The sequence below is a fragment of the Magnolia sinica genome, chromosome 15 (assembly GCF_029962835.1).
Source record: "Magnolia sinica isolate HGM2019 chromosome 15, MsV1, whole genome shotgun sequence".
Lineage (NCBI taxonomy): Eukaryota > Viridiplantae > Streptophyta > Magnoliopsida > Magnoliales > Magnoliaceae > Magnolia > Magnolia sinica.
In genome coordinates, this window is record NC_080587.1 from 43,511,477 (window position 1) to 43,523,936 (window position 12,460).

The 12,460-nt window shown below is 40.4% G+C and overlaps 1 long non-coding RNA gene across 1 annotated transcript; it reads left to right on the forward strand.

The window, feature by feature from the left end:
* The first annotated feature begins 10,532 nt into the window (after positions 1–10,532).
* LOC131227326 (uncharacterized) lies at positions 10,533–12,018 on the forward strand. Its single transcript, XR_009162203.1, has 3 exons — positions 10,533–11,375; positions 11,814–11,872; positions 11,958–12,018. It is a non-coding gene; the product is annotated as an uncharacterized LOC131227326 (long non-coding RNA).
* Positions 12,019–12,460: the final 442 nt, after the last annotated feature.

Genomic DNA, 12,460 nt, shown 5'->3' on the forward strand with positions numbered 1-12,460 from the left:
AGAAGTTACAAAAGATGTAGAGTGGGTTTTTCAAAATCAGATTTTGGAGAAGAAAACCCTAAAATCCTAAATGAAACAAGAAATAAATCACTCCAAGTATGAAAATGAAGTGATATGAACTTAAATTTATAAGAAAAATGGAATTAACGCACTAACCTTGAAGATCTAGAAAGGTGGGTATGACCGATCGAGCTTAGACTCATTGGAGAAGAAGCACAAATGAAGAAGAAAAATGTTTTTCCCCAAAATTAAAGCACCAGACGTGCTACACAACTGGTCGAGTACATGCTCGACCGATCGTGCCATGACTGGTTAAGTATGTACTCGACTGGTCATGCACAGCCAAAAATGTGAATTTTTCACATAATTTTCAAATTTAAACAATTAATATAATAAATATATATACTATGATACATAAATGCATGAATAATCAATTCAAATTGCACATACCAAGATCAAATTTCAATTTATTAAGCCTGCTTTTGTCGAACGGTTTAGTGAAAATGTTAGCAAGTTGATTCTCGGTCGGAATGTATTCCAAAGAAATTGTCTTTTCTTCCACTAATTCATGAATGCAGTGATATCTAATGTCAATGTACTTGGTTCGTGAATGTTGGATTAGATTTTTAGATATATTAATTGCACTAGAATTATCACAACATAAAACCATAGAATCCTGTATAATTCCGTAATCGCTTAACATTCTTTTCATCCATACAAGCTGAGTACATGCATTACCAGCTACAATATATTTAGCTTCAGTGGTTGAGAGCAATACGAAACTTTGTTTCTTACTTTGCCAAGAAACTAAACAGTTCCCAACATAGAAATAACCACCACTGGTTGAGCCAACTGGGTCGACTCCGTACCCACTAGTTGTCTCAGCTCATGCCAACTCTCCGATTCCAACGACATCATATCCCGTGAAGCTAGCCGCACCAGATTCCTATTTCACCACTCTGATTGAGACAAAAAACCTTCTGACGGGACCCACCTCTGCCTAGGCGTCTTAGGAGCTACCGTTCTGCCAATGTGGTGTCAGGATCGAGTCAGATCGACTCGAGCTTACTCCTGCCCGACCAACCCAACCCGAATCCCCAAAAATCTGGATGAGTTCACGAATCGGGTCGTGTTCCTGAGATCAGTGTGCTGATTTTGTCAGGCACGTTGTGGGATTCGCTCTGACCTCCCTACACCATCATATAGGACCGTTCCCTAAATAGGTATAACATCTAAACCATCCCCGTAAACTCCACATCAAATGGCTTATTAACAGGTTGACTCGGTGACTATTTACAAACCTAGATTGTGAACTCAATCAGCCATTAAAAGAGGAAGGACTCGGGTCTCTATCTTACTATTAATAGAGACAACTTCCACTCAGGTGTGGAGCTGGAGAAAATACCCTCTAGCTTCAGTTAGAAATTCTCCCAACTCAATCATGAGTTGACTCATCCAGATTCCCAACTGAGTTAGATATAAAACAATCCTCAAAATAATGGCAAATATCACCTCAAGAGAGCTAAGAAGCCTCACCAATCTAGGGACCGACATACAATAGGTGGTTTCACTAAACCCTATATTCAACTAGTGGGTTAGATGAGAATCCCAGCCGAGTCAACTCAGTAGTGACTCACTGAGATCTTGTACTGTCCCACTCAAGTGCTATTTCCAACTGTTCACCTTGAAGGACACTTCCCTTCAATCACTTCCAAGAACAAGTAAGTGATTCATTAAAGTTATTGATTAATGGCTCTTGTACAACTTCTAACTAGGAACCTAACCTTATCCTTATTTAAATTCTAGGACACTTGGACTCATCTTATAAGGACTCTAAGCCAGGGGAAACATCCACCCAAGGTGAGGACTCACCCTTTGAGCTTCTCACTTAAATTCATCAATCTAGACATGGATGGTACATTGATTTCTCATATTGAGTTACTTACCTTATTATATGAATATGTTAATCTATTGTGAAATTGATTCATATAATGGACATGTTTCTTTAAATTTAGCAAGTATATATGATTTGATGCTCACATGCTATTTCCATTCGTATAACCTATTAGTTGATTAGACGTTGCTACTTGTGATCATTTAATGGATAGAATAAGACTTGTTGTGGACTCCATCCTACGGTTCATATTTTCCCTACGTGCCTTGGATCGTCTATTTGCCCTTTGGCCTTGATGGAACATTAGTGCCCTTTTGTGGCTAGTTGATTCTCTCTTCACCTTGCGATGTTCAATCATATGGTGATTTTTAGGTGGAGCGGGTGTTCACTTAGCGATTTCCTAGCCATCTTATGGTGTTCACATACGATATGATTTTCGGGTGGAGTAAAGTTTTGTATGTTGGTTTTCTAGCCATCTTGTGGTGTTTAATTGTACCATGATTTTTAGGTGGAGCGGGTGTTCGCTTAGCGATTTCCTAGCCATCTTGCGGTGTTCACATACAATATGATTTCTGAATAAAGTAGAGGTTTAAAGTTAATTTTCTAGTCATTTTATGGAGTTGTAAGGTTGATTACTTGATTATTTAAACATGTTCCCTTACGTTGCGATTGAGATTATGTTGACTGACTTAATTTTTCAATATGTGATCATAATTATGAATTGCCCTATTTTATATATCTATCCTCATGATTTGCGATCTACACTGAATTATGAATTATGGGTGTGCAATCTTTGAGGGTGCTCCTCACTACGATAGCCATTGACGCTATCAAACTGTAACAGTTGATGCAGGTGTAGAGCAAGCCGATGTTGTTCACTAGGTTACTAGTGCAAATCGGGTAGCTGAGCTAGACGGGGTCCCTGCGTCCCATATTGAGCTCCATCACTAGTTGATTGATTCCTGTTTTTACTTATATGAACTTTGTATTTGTGATTGTATAAGTCCTGTATGAGCACTACATTTGGGATTTCATTATGGTTGGAATGTTTTTATTTAATGCATGGTTTATTCTAGCTTCGTTGCTATTAACTTTGATTAATGATGAGTGGTTCAAATTTACACTAAATTTTATAGGCCAAGACTCGGGTATACTTGGGTCCTGAAAACACGGGGTGTTATAGTTGGTATCAGAGTGAGTCAAGATGAACCAGGCCTTGGGAAAAAGGGGACTTATATGACCTCAAATAATCTATAGTTGCATTGAAGAAATTAGAGACTTGAAACTAGGTTTCATTCCCTTAGTGTTAGGGTAATTTATGAACTTAGAAATCTAAATTTTAAGCTCCCTTGAAATGTTAGGGTTAACCATTTGAACTTAGAAACACAAACCTAAGTGCCTTTGTGAATTGTGATTGCTGAATCTAGGAACTTAAATTTTAGGGTCCCTTATGATTTTAGGCTTAACCATTTGAACTTAGAAGTAAGAACTTAGGTTCCCTTGTAAATTATATATGTTTAAAACTAGGGACTAAACTCAGGCACCGTAAGGAAACAAGTACCCACCATGTTGTGCGTTAAATCAAACATAAGCGCTCTATAGGCTTAAGGAATCAGACTAGGATCTTGTAATTTAAATCCCCTAATACATCTCTGGTATGTTCCAACAAATGGAAATAACTAATAGTAAGAATTTAGAAACTTAGGCGAAATTCCAACCCTAGGCTAGGCTGGGTGAGATTAGCTTTGAAAATTTAGGCAAGTTTAACGTATTTTAAACCCAAATCCTCATGTAGGAATTTTAGACTCCCATGAGAATTCTTAGGATAGTCATTGAACTTAGAAACAAATTATAGATGTTATGGAAAGTTTGGTTAAATTAAAGAACTCATAAGTTTAGACCCCCTGTAATCCATCCAAGAATACCAATATAAGTATGGGCTTATCATAGGACCTTACCCTTAGGAAGAAGACTAGAAGACATGGGTATATGGATGCTTAGATGGCCATCTTGGGATCTTTGTAGTCTTGTTGCACCTAACTGCAAAAGTTAGGGAGTTGTCGAACACACATCGATTTGAATGATATTCCAGTTATACGATCTACATGAATTGACTTTCGATCTTAGGTTAAGACTTGCTTAAACTAATGAGGATAGGACAATGATAAATCCTTTCTTTTAATAGGATTACGGCCCAAAATTCTCGTCGCTCAAGATCGCAAACTTTCCACTTGTTAACTCCGCCGACAGATGAGGTGGCTAGAGAGGGGAGTCCCATGCGCTTTCCTGCACCTTTAGTTAGGCCAAGTAGCCCTGAAAGAGAGTTAATGACAGGAACTACTTCGTCTCAGTTGCCTGTGAGTCATGTGGGCACACCTCCATCAAATGTGCAGCACGAAGCCCCACCTAGCGATGTTATTAGTCAGTTGACTACCATCGTACAACAATAACAGGCTTCGATCGCCTCATTGTTAGAAGCTCTCCAATGTAATATGGATGTATCGGCCTCAAAGACCAAAGAAATTAGTGGGGCAAATATGTTTGAACAGTTTCAGAGGTTGAGGCCACCGTCCTTCTTAGGGGCACCAGATCCAGTTCTAGCAGAGCACTGGCTGAATAGAATGACCAAGATGATGAGATCGCTGGGCTATTCGGACGCCCAAAAGGTTATTCTCGCCACTTATGCCTTGGAAGGCGAGGCTGATAATGGTGGGAAGGCGTGCTAAGAAGAGTCCCATCTGATTATAGGTGGACCTGGACTGAGTTCAAGAAGAGGTTTAATGAAAAATACTTTCCTTCGTGCTACCGTCACGAGAAAATATCCGAGTTTCTCAAGTTGGAACAAGGGAATACGACAGTGCCACAATATGAAGCACGCTTCGACAAATTGTCATGATATGTACCAAAGGCTGTTGAGGACGAGGAATATAAATTGGAAAAGTTTAAGGAAAAGGTTTCTGACCTAAAATCCAGTCGAGATTGTGCACCTTCGACTTTACTGACTTCGTTGATATCGTGGACAAAGCCATGTGGGTAGAGAAGGACTTCGAGCGTTGAGACAAAACACGTGCTCTTATTTGAGGCTCAGCAAGCAAATCCAAGATGGTGTCATTTATATCTCCTATGCCTAAGAAAAGTGTAACGCCCTGAAATTCGGGGGTCGAGCATAACTCAGCTCCCGAGTTCCAAAACATCACTTATGCAACATAATTAATGAATGATGTATGTTGATTGTATTAGCACATAAACATGGGATAGATTAAGCCAAAACGCAGATATGATTCAGGGATAAGTGAATAAAGCAAGCGGAAGACTTATAGTAAAATATGTGTACAAGTGTAAGTCCCTGAATTACATATACAACCAGATCGTGTAAAAGTGTTATTTATCAAAATTATAAGTACAAGTTACATCATTTCAGTTCCCAGAAATATCTCAGAAATCCCACGCATCAGACCGAGGCTCGCTAGAATCCATCTGAAAACTGCATATAGGAGAAGGCAGCCTCGTCGTCATCCAGCTCCCACTCTGCCTCAGACGTCGCATCCACATCTGCAGCATCAGGGCCTAAGACAGAGTCTGGTGGGTGTGCAACACCGCCCCAGAAACGTGGGAGTGAGTGATCAACTTAGTGGAACAATAAGGCACTGGTTAACATGCTATCAGTTCAATCAAACAGTAATGATAAAACAGGATAAATAAATAAATCCTAAGTACTGTTATTAATGCAGGTATGAATGAAATATGATGCGTGCCCTCACACGTACACCCTCAGCGTCTTCATCTTACGTTACGCATGACATCGCCTCAAAGTGCGCCACATCTACAAAGCACATGCAAATGCGGTGCATGGTTATGATTACCAAGTTGTTATTAGTCCATTTCACACAACAGGATTGGGAAGCTAAGGTACCTTCCTCATATCACCATCCAAACAGTAATCCATACTAGGGTCGTCAATCCTAGATATCTCATACGATCATATAGTTGAGGTCGTAGCAAAGGGCTCGTCACCAATCATTGTACGCCTTTCATGCCCTTACTACCACAGATCGGCTCGTCCCCTCCTTGCGGTATCCAGGGAAGCTCGAGGTCACTACAATGGGCTCGTCACCAATCAATGTAGGCCGAAGCCACGAATATGGTGTCCCATACCACCATAATCGGCTCACGAGATTAAGTTGCTCACCGGTCACTACGGGAGGCTCGTCACCCCAGCGTAGGCCGACGGCTCGACCACGGTGTCCCATACCATCATGTCGGCTCATGAGTCTTAGCGGATCGGTACCATGGTTATTAGGATTTCACTTGGTAAGTTCGGTACCCTAGATTCAAGCGATGGCGTCCATACATGGTTAACATACATCGGACAATCGGGTTACTTGACGAACTCGACTAGCACGAGCGCACGTTGAATTGAACGACATGGAGTGCGCAAACACTCCGCGTGGTCGAACCACTGCCGACAACTCTAATACGACTCGGGTTCGTCTAATGCGTCTCACGTGGCGAAAGCAATCTCAACCACGACCATAGGGTCAATTACCGATTTCCTGGACTAAGGCATAGTCCCAAATACATTACACTACTACAGATATTCATATGGAATGTAAAACAGTAATGGAACAACCACTCAAATCATGGTGCATACACATCTGAAGAATATCAACTTAACATAAATGTAAGCATAGGAATGCTTGAATTTAAATAACTTGGAATGTAAATGCATAAAGGAAATCATGCGCATCCATAGAAGTATTGAGAACCACTTCTCAACGCCTACATTTAGTGTAATCAGTTACACGTAGATCATTCATGCATTTCTACAAACACTTAGCATACAAGGAACAACATACATGACGTATGTTGAAACACATGCACTTAGGCAATTCCCTTTACCAAGGAGTTGTCATACATGCATCTAGCATACATACATGACCAATAATCATGGCAAGCACAAGTGCGTATTTTATACGTATACGGTACTTTATAAATACACTTAGAATACACAAATCTCAATATAGCACATGCATATCAGGAAAGCAATGTAAACATAACATTTGACATGTGAAATCTCATCCATAACAAGAATAAATCACTAACTGGGATTGAAAGCCTTGAAAACCATAACCTATACACTTAAAGTCCTCACCTTAAGCGAAGAAAGAACCGCCGAACTGATTTAGACGAGTTGTCTTCGTCAACGGCGCAAGAATACCCTAAAATAAGGATAGAAATGAGATACAACAACACCAAGTCTAGTCTAAGCTCTAACACAGGTTAGGGTTAAGTTAACTTACCCCAAAGGAACTCAGAATCGCCAAAGGAACGATTCAAAGTGAAGATTCAAAGGTGAAGAAGAACAAGGAAGAATCAAGGTGATTCACCAACTAATCTCTCTCACTAACTCTCTCTTTTCCACTCTCTTTCCAAGCTAGGGTTAGAGAAAATTCGTATGGAAATGAGAGCTAGGGTTTAAGGACCATATATAGGCCTTAAAATGATGGAAATAACCCCAGGGTCAAGGTATACTTAGGTTATAACCAAAGTACGCCTTTCTCGATCCAACGAAGCACTTCTGGTGGGCCTATAACCACGAAAGGTCGGACTTAAGCTCACTGACCATGGATCTAGGTCAGGCTGAGTTTTCGTACCGACCGGCTCTTCAGATCAGTCGTGGCGGACCACACTCAATTCAACGGTCACGAAATCTCGATCAGGTCCACAAGTACTAAGATATGCCTGGGCCAACCATCCTGATCAGAGGGTGAAATTGGGTCAGAATCCAACGGTCAGAATGCTTAAAATCGTCGCGCAAGCGACACGACTCAGATTTCATAAAAAGCTTATTAAATTCCAACCGTTCTCACACTCTTCACTCCGAACTCAACCAAATCGACCCAGAACATCAGATCGACTTAATTTTTGAGGTGAAGACCAAGCCCAACTCAGTGACCGCAACAGCCTAAGATCATCGCCATCGGACTTTCGACGCGCGGTCTAGGTCCGATCCAGATCTTCCAAAAAATCTCCAGAACAACTGGATTTAGCGATGGATCCCAGATTTCAGAGTAACGTAGCGCTCACTAATCTACACGTTTAGAGCCATGCAGATACAATTTAAAGTGATTGATGCGAATTTCACAAGCAATCAAGTAAAGCGCTAATTACCCCAAAAACAACTACTTAAGGAAAGATAAGCACAAAAATTCCAAGGTCGTTACAAAAAGGGTAAAATTGACATCTCACCCAATTCTTTCTTCGAGTCAGGGTAGGCTCTGCAGCTATTGTGGCAGACCTGGTCATATCTTAAGGCGATGTTTCCAGAAACAGTGAGATGAGAGGACTTCTTTGAATCCTGCTCAAGCCTTGCAACCTCAAGCATGAGATCAAGGAGCTCATCGCATGTATGCCTTAGATACACCCAACCCTGAGCAAGCAGACCAAGGTACGATCCTTATAGATCTTCCTTAGTAGTTATAAAGTAGTTCGTAAGAATTATAATTTTTTTTGGGAATGCGTAGTAATGTGACTAAAATTATTAGAAATGATTTAATTATAGATTTCAGGATAGTACCCCATATAGCTTAATCACAATGTTGAAGCATAATGAATCATTTAGGCTTATTCTTTAGAGAAGTAGGAAATTAAATAACCTATCTCGAAGGACTGGAATGGTTGGGAACGCGAATAGACGGAACCATGTTTAAGCGAAGTATGCACGGTTTGACGTGAATTTTAAATCCTAATGATTACAATGATCTCAATGCCCTGATCAAGCAGAAGATCGATATTCACTAGGATTGAGAAGGATAGACTCACTACCCGGCCAGGCAGAAGTTTAGCGTATCGGGCCAGGCCGACCACAACTGTTTGTTCGTGTTAACCCGAACATTGAGAGCATAAACTACTATTCTTATTACACACACAAATATATAAATATGGGATAGTAGTAAAACTCTTCTTCAAGTCATGTGAGCAAACCCTAGACCATAGTGGGTACTGGAAAAAAATAAATTTGAATGGGTATGATTGAATCTCGTGGGCGAGATTCTTCTTTAAGGGGGATAGGTTGTAACAACCCTAGTCCCTTAGTTAGATGTGCTTTATAGAAAAAGTAGTAAACGCTTTGGGACACAGGAAAACAGATTATCTTCGTCCCGTTTAAGGTAGAAGTATTGAATTACGGGGACAAAATTCTCTTTAAGGGGGGTAGATTGTTACACCCCTTACTTTTCAATACTCGGGTGTTACCAGAAAGATCAAATAATTCATTTTAAATGGGATATAATTGTATATATATTATAATAAAAAAATATTTATAAGTGTTTGTAAAAATACGTATTACCTAAATTATTTAAATTATGTATATTATTTAAACTATATATGGAACAAATTGTAGACCAACACATTATTATATAATCGATGTATATTAATTAACATTTACATTTTATAACTTTAACTATATACTAATGTTTTATACTATATATAAAATATATATCTCTAAATATTAATTTTGCTATACTAATATAAGCATATATGATCATGAAAGTATGTTATAAATATTAATGAGTGTAAATAAATACTTATCTATGATTATTAATGTATTATACTAAACAAATATAAAAATATATTTTTATTATATAATCTAAGACATTATTTACTAATATGAATGTATAAGAATATTACATAAATTAATTATAGTACACTTTGAATAATTAATGTTTTTATATATGAAAAAGAAAAATATACATGTATACATATCCATACAGGATTTCAAAGTAAATAAATAATCATTAATATAAAATATAAATGTAATACAAGTTGTATATATGTTATATTTATTATTACCTAGCGTACAATATTTTGGAACACAAATGGATGGGCTAGATTTCACCTAAGAATACCATGGGCCGTGCAAACCGCCAATCAAACACAAATGTGGCATGTATGGCCCACGTAAGCCATGGATCTACCCCATTCTTTGGGCTGGACCCTAATGAGAGCCACCTAAATGAATGAACGGAGCGGATCGATCCAGATCCTCACTGTGGGCCCCACATTTGATCTGGGAGTACACAGCCTGTTACTCCCTCGCTGCACTGATATCAGCATTGGGTCAAATCGGGTTTGACCCGAAATAGCAAAACAGAGCGGTGCTCTTCTGGCCCACGCTGTTTGAAAACAGCTATCACCGTGCGTCTGTCGGTGGCCCACAATCGAGACCTAAAGGTTCGATCTGAACTATCCATATTGTAGAGGACACGAAGGGACCGTCCCTGCCAAATTCCAAAAGTTGGATTGCACATGTGTGCACACAAAATCAGCCGTAGATCAGGCTAGCAAACACACTCATTTCCAAAATGGGAAATCTCCATTTTTTTTTGGGTTTCCACGCTGGCAATCCGCGTGCCTCTGCTCCATTCCATCCCAGCCACGCGTTCCAAGCGATCTCATCCCTCCACGCTAGGTCTCTTCAACAGTCCAAAGAGCTTTCGCCGTCACCGCAAGATGAACTCGAGCTATTAAGTAAGAACGCCAACCACCATCCATCTGGAGGGTCCCACAATGATCATGGTACCTATCCAAACCATCCATATGCTTCTGATCATCGGATCAGCCATAGGATGATGACCCACCATTAACGGCTGGGTCATCTCCTTCGTTTAAATAGGAAACCCATTAGCGTGGGATGGGCCCCATTTGATGGTCTAGGACGTCCGTCAGGTGGACCATTATACCAGAAAACCATCCATATAAACGTTGTATAGCCAAGCACAAAGGATTCCACTCGATCAGCAATTCTCGGGGCATTTAGTTGGGGTGAAAACGCAAACTACAGCTAATCCCGGATTAGCATTCTAAATCCCAACAGGTTGCTAACGTGGCTTATAAAAGCCGTCCTGTTAGGGCAACATTCGCGGTTAGACATGAGAGGAGAGAGAGAGAGAGAGAGAGAGAGAGAGAGAGAGAGAGAGAGCCAGCCGCTGGAACGAGTTCCAGCTGCTGTTGCGGCCCAACTCTGTCCCAACAGGGGACGAGTCAGAATCGGACCTGACCTGCTCCATCCAGAAGAAGATTTAGAGGAGTGGAAGCTGCTGGTAAGCCAGCTAGGTCGACTCCGCACCCACTGGTCATCTCAACTCATGCCAACTCGCCGATTCCAATGACATCATATCCCGTGAAGCCAGCCGCACCAGATTCCTGTTTCACAACTCCGATTGAGACAAAAAACCTTCCGACGGGACCCACCTCTGCCCAGGCATCTCAGCAGCTGCCGTTTTACCAATGTGGTGCCAGGATCGAGTCAGATCGACTCGAGATCGCTCCAGCCTGATCAACCCAACCCGAATCCCCAAAAATCTGGATGAGTTCACGAACCGGGTCGTGTTCCTGAGATCAGTGTGCTGATTTAGTCAGGCACGTTGTGGGATTCGCTCTGACCTCCCTACACCATCATATAGGACCGTTCCCTAAACAGGTATAACATCTAAACCGTCCCCATAAACTCCACATCAAATGGCTTATTAACAGGTTGACTCGGTGACTATTTACAAACCCAGATTGTGAACTCAGTTAGCCGTTAAAAGAGGAAGGACTCGGGTCTCTATCTTACTATTAATAGAGACAACTTCCACTCAGGTGTGGAGCTATAAAAAAACCCGCTAGCTTCAGTTAGAAATTCTCCCAACTCAATCATGAGTTGAATCATCCAGATTCCCAACTGAGTCGGATCTAAAACAATCCTCAAAATAATGGCAAATATCACCTCAGGAGAGCTGAGAAGCCTCACCAATCTACGGACCGACATACAATAGGTGATTTCACTAAACCCTATATTCAACTAGTGGGTTAGTTGAGAATCCCAAACAAGTCAACTCAGTAGTGACTCACTGAGATCTTGTAATGTCCCACTCAGGTGCTATTTCCAACTGTTCACCTTGAAGGACACTTCCCTTCAATCACTTCCAAGAACAAGTAAGTGATTCATTAAAGTTATTGATTAATGGCTCTTGTACAACTTCTAACTAGGAACCTAACCTTATACTTATCTAAATTCTAGAACTCTTGGACTCATCTTATAAGGACTTTAAGCCAAGGGAAACATCCACCCAAGGTGAGGACTCACCCTTTGAGCTTCTCACTTAAATTCATCAATCTAGGCATGGATGGTACATTGATTTCTCATATTGAGTTACTTACCTTATTATATGAATATGTTAATCTATTGTGAAATTGATTCATATAATGGACATGTCTCTTTAAATTTAGCAAGTATTGATTTGATGTTCACATGTTATTTCCATCCGTATAACCTGTTAGTTGATTAGACGTTGCTACTTGTGATCATTTAATGGATAGAATGAGACTTGTTGTGGACTCCATCTTGCGGTTCATATATGCCCTACGTGGCTTGGATCGTCTATTTGGCCTTTGCGGCCTTAATGGAATATTAGTACCCTTTTGTGGCTAGTTGATTTTCTCTTTACCTTGCGGTGTTCAATCATATGGTGATTTTCGGGTGGAGTGGGTATTCGCTTAGCGATTTTCAAGCTATCTTGCTGT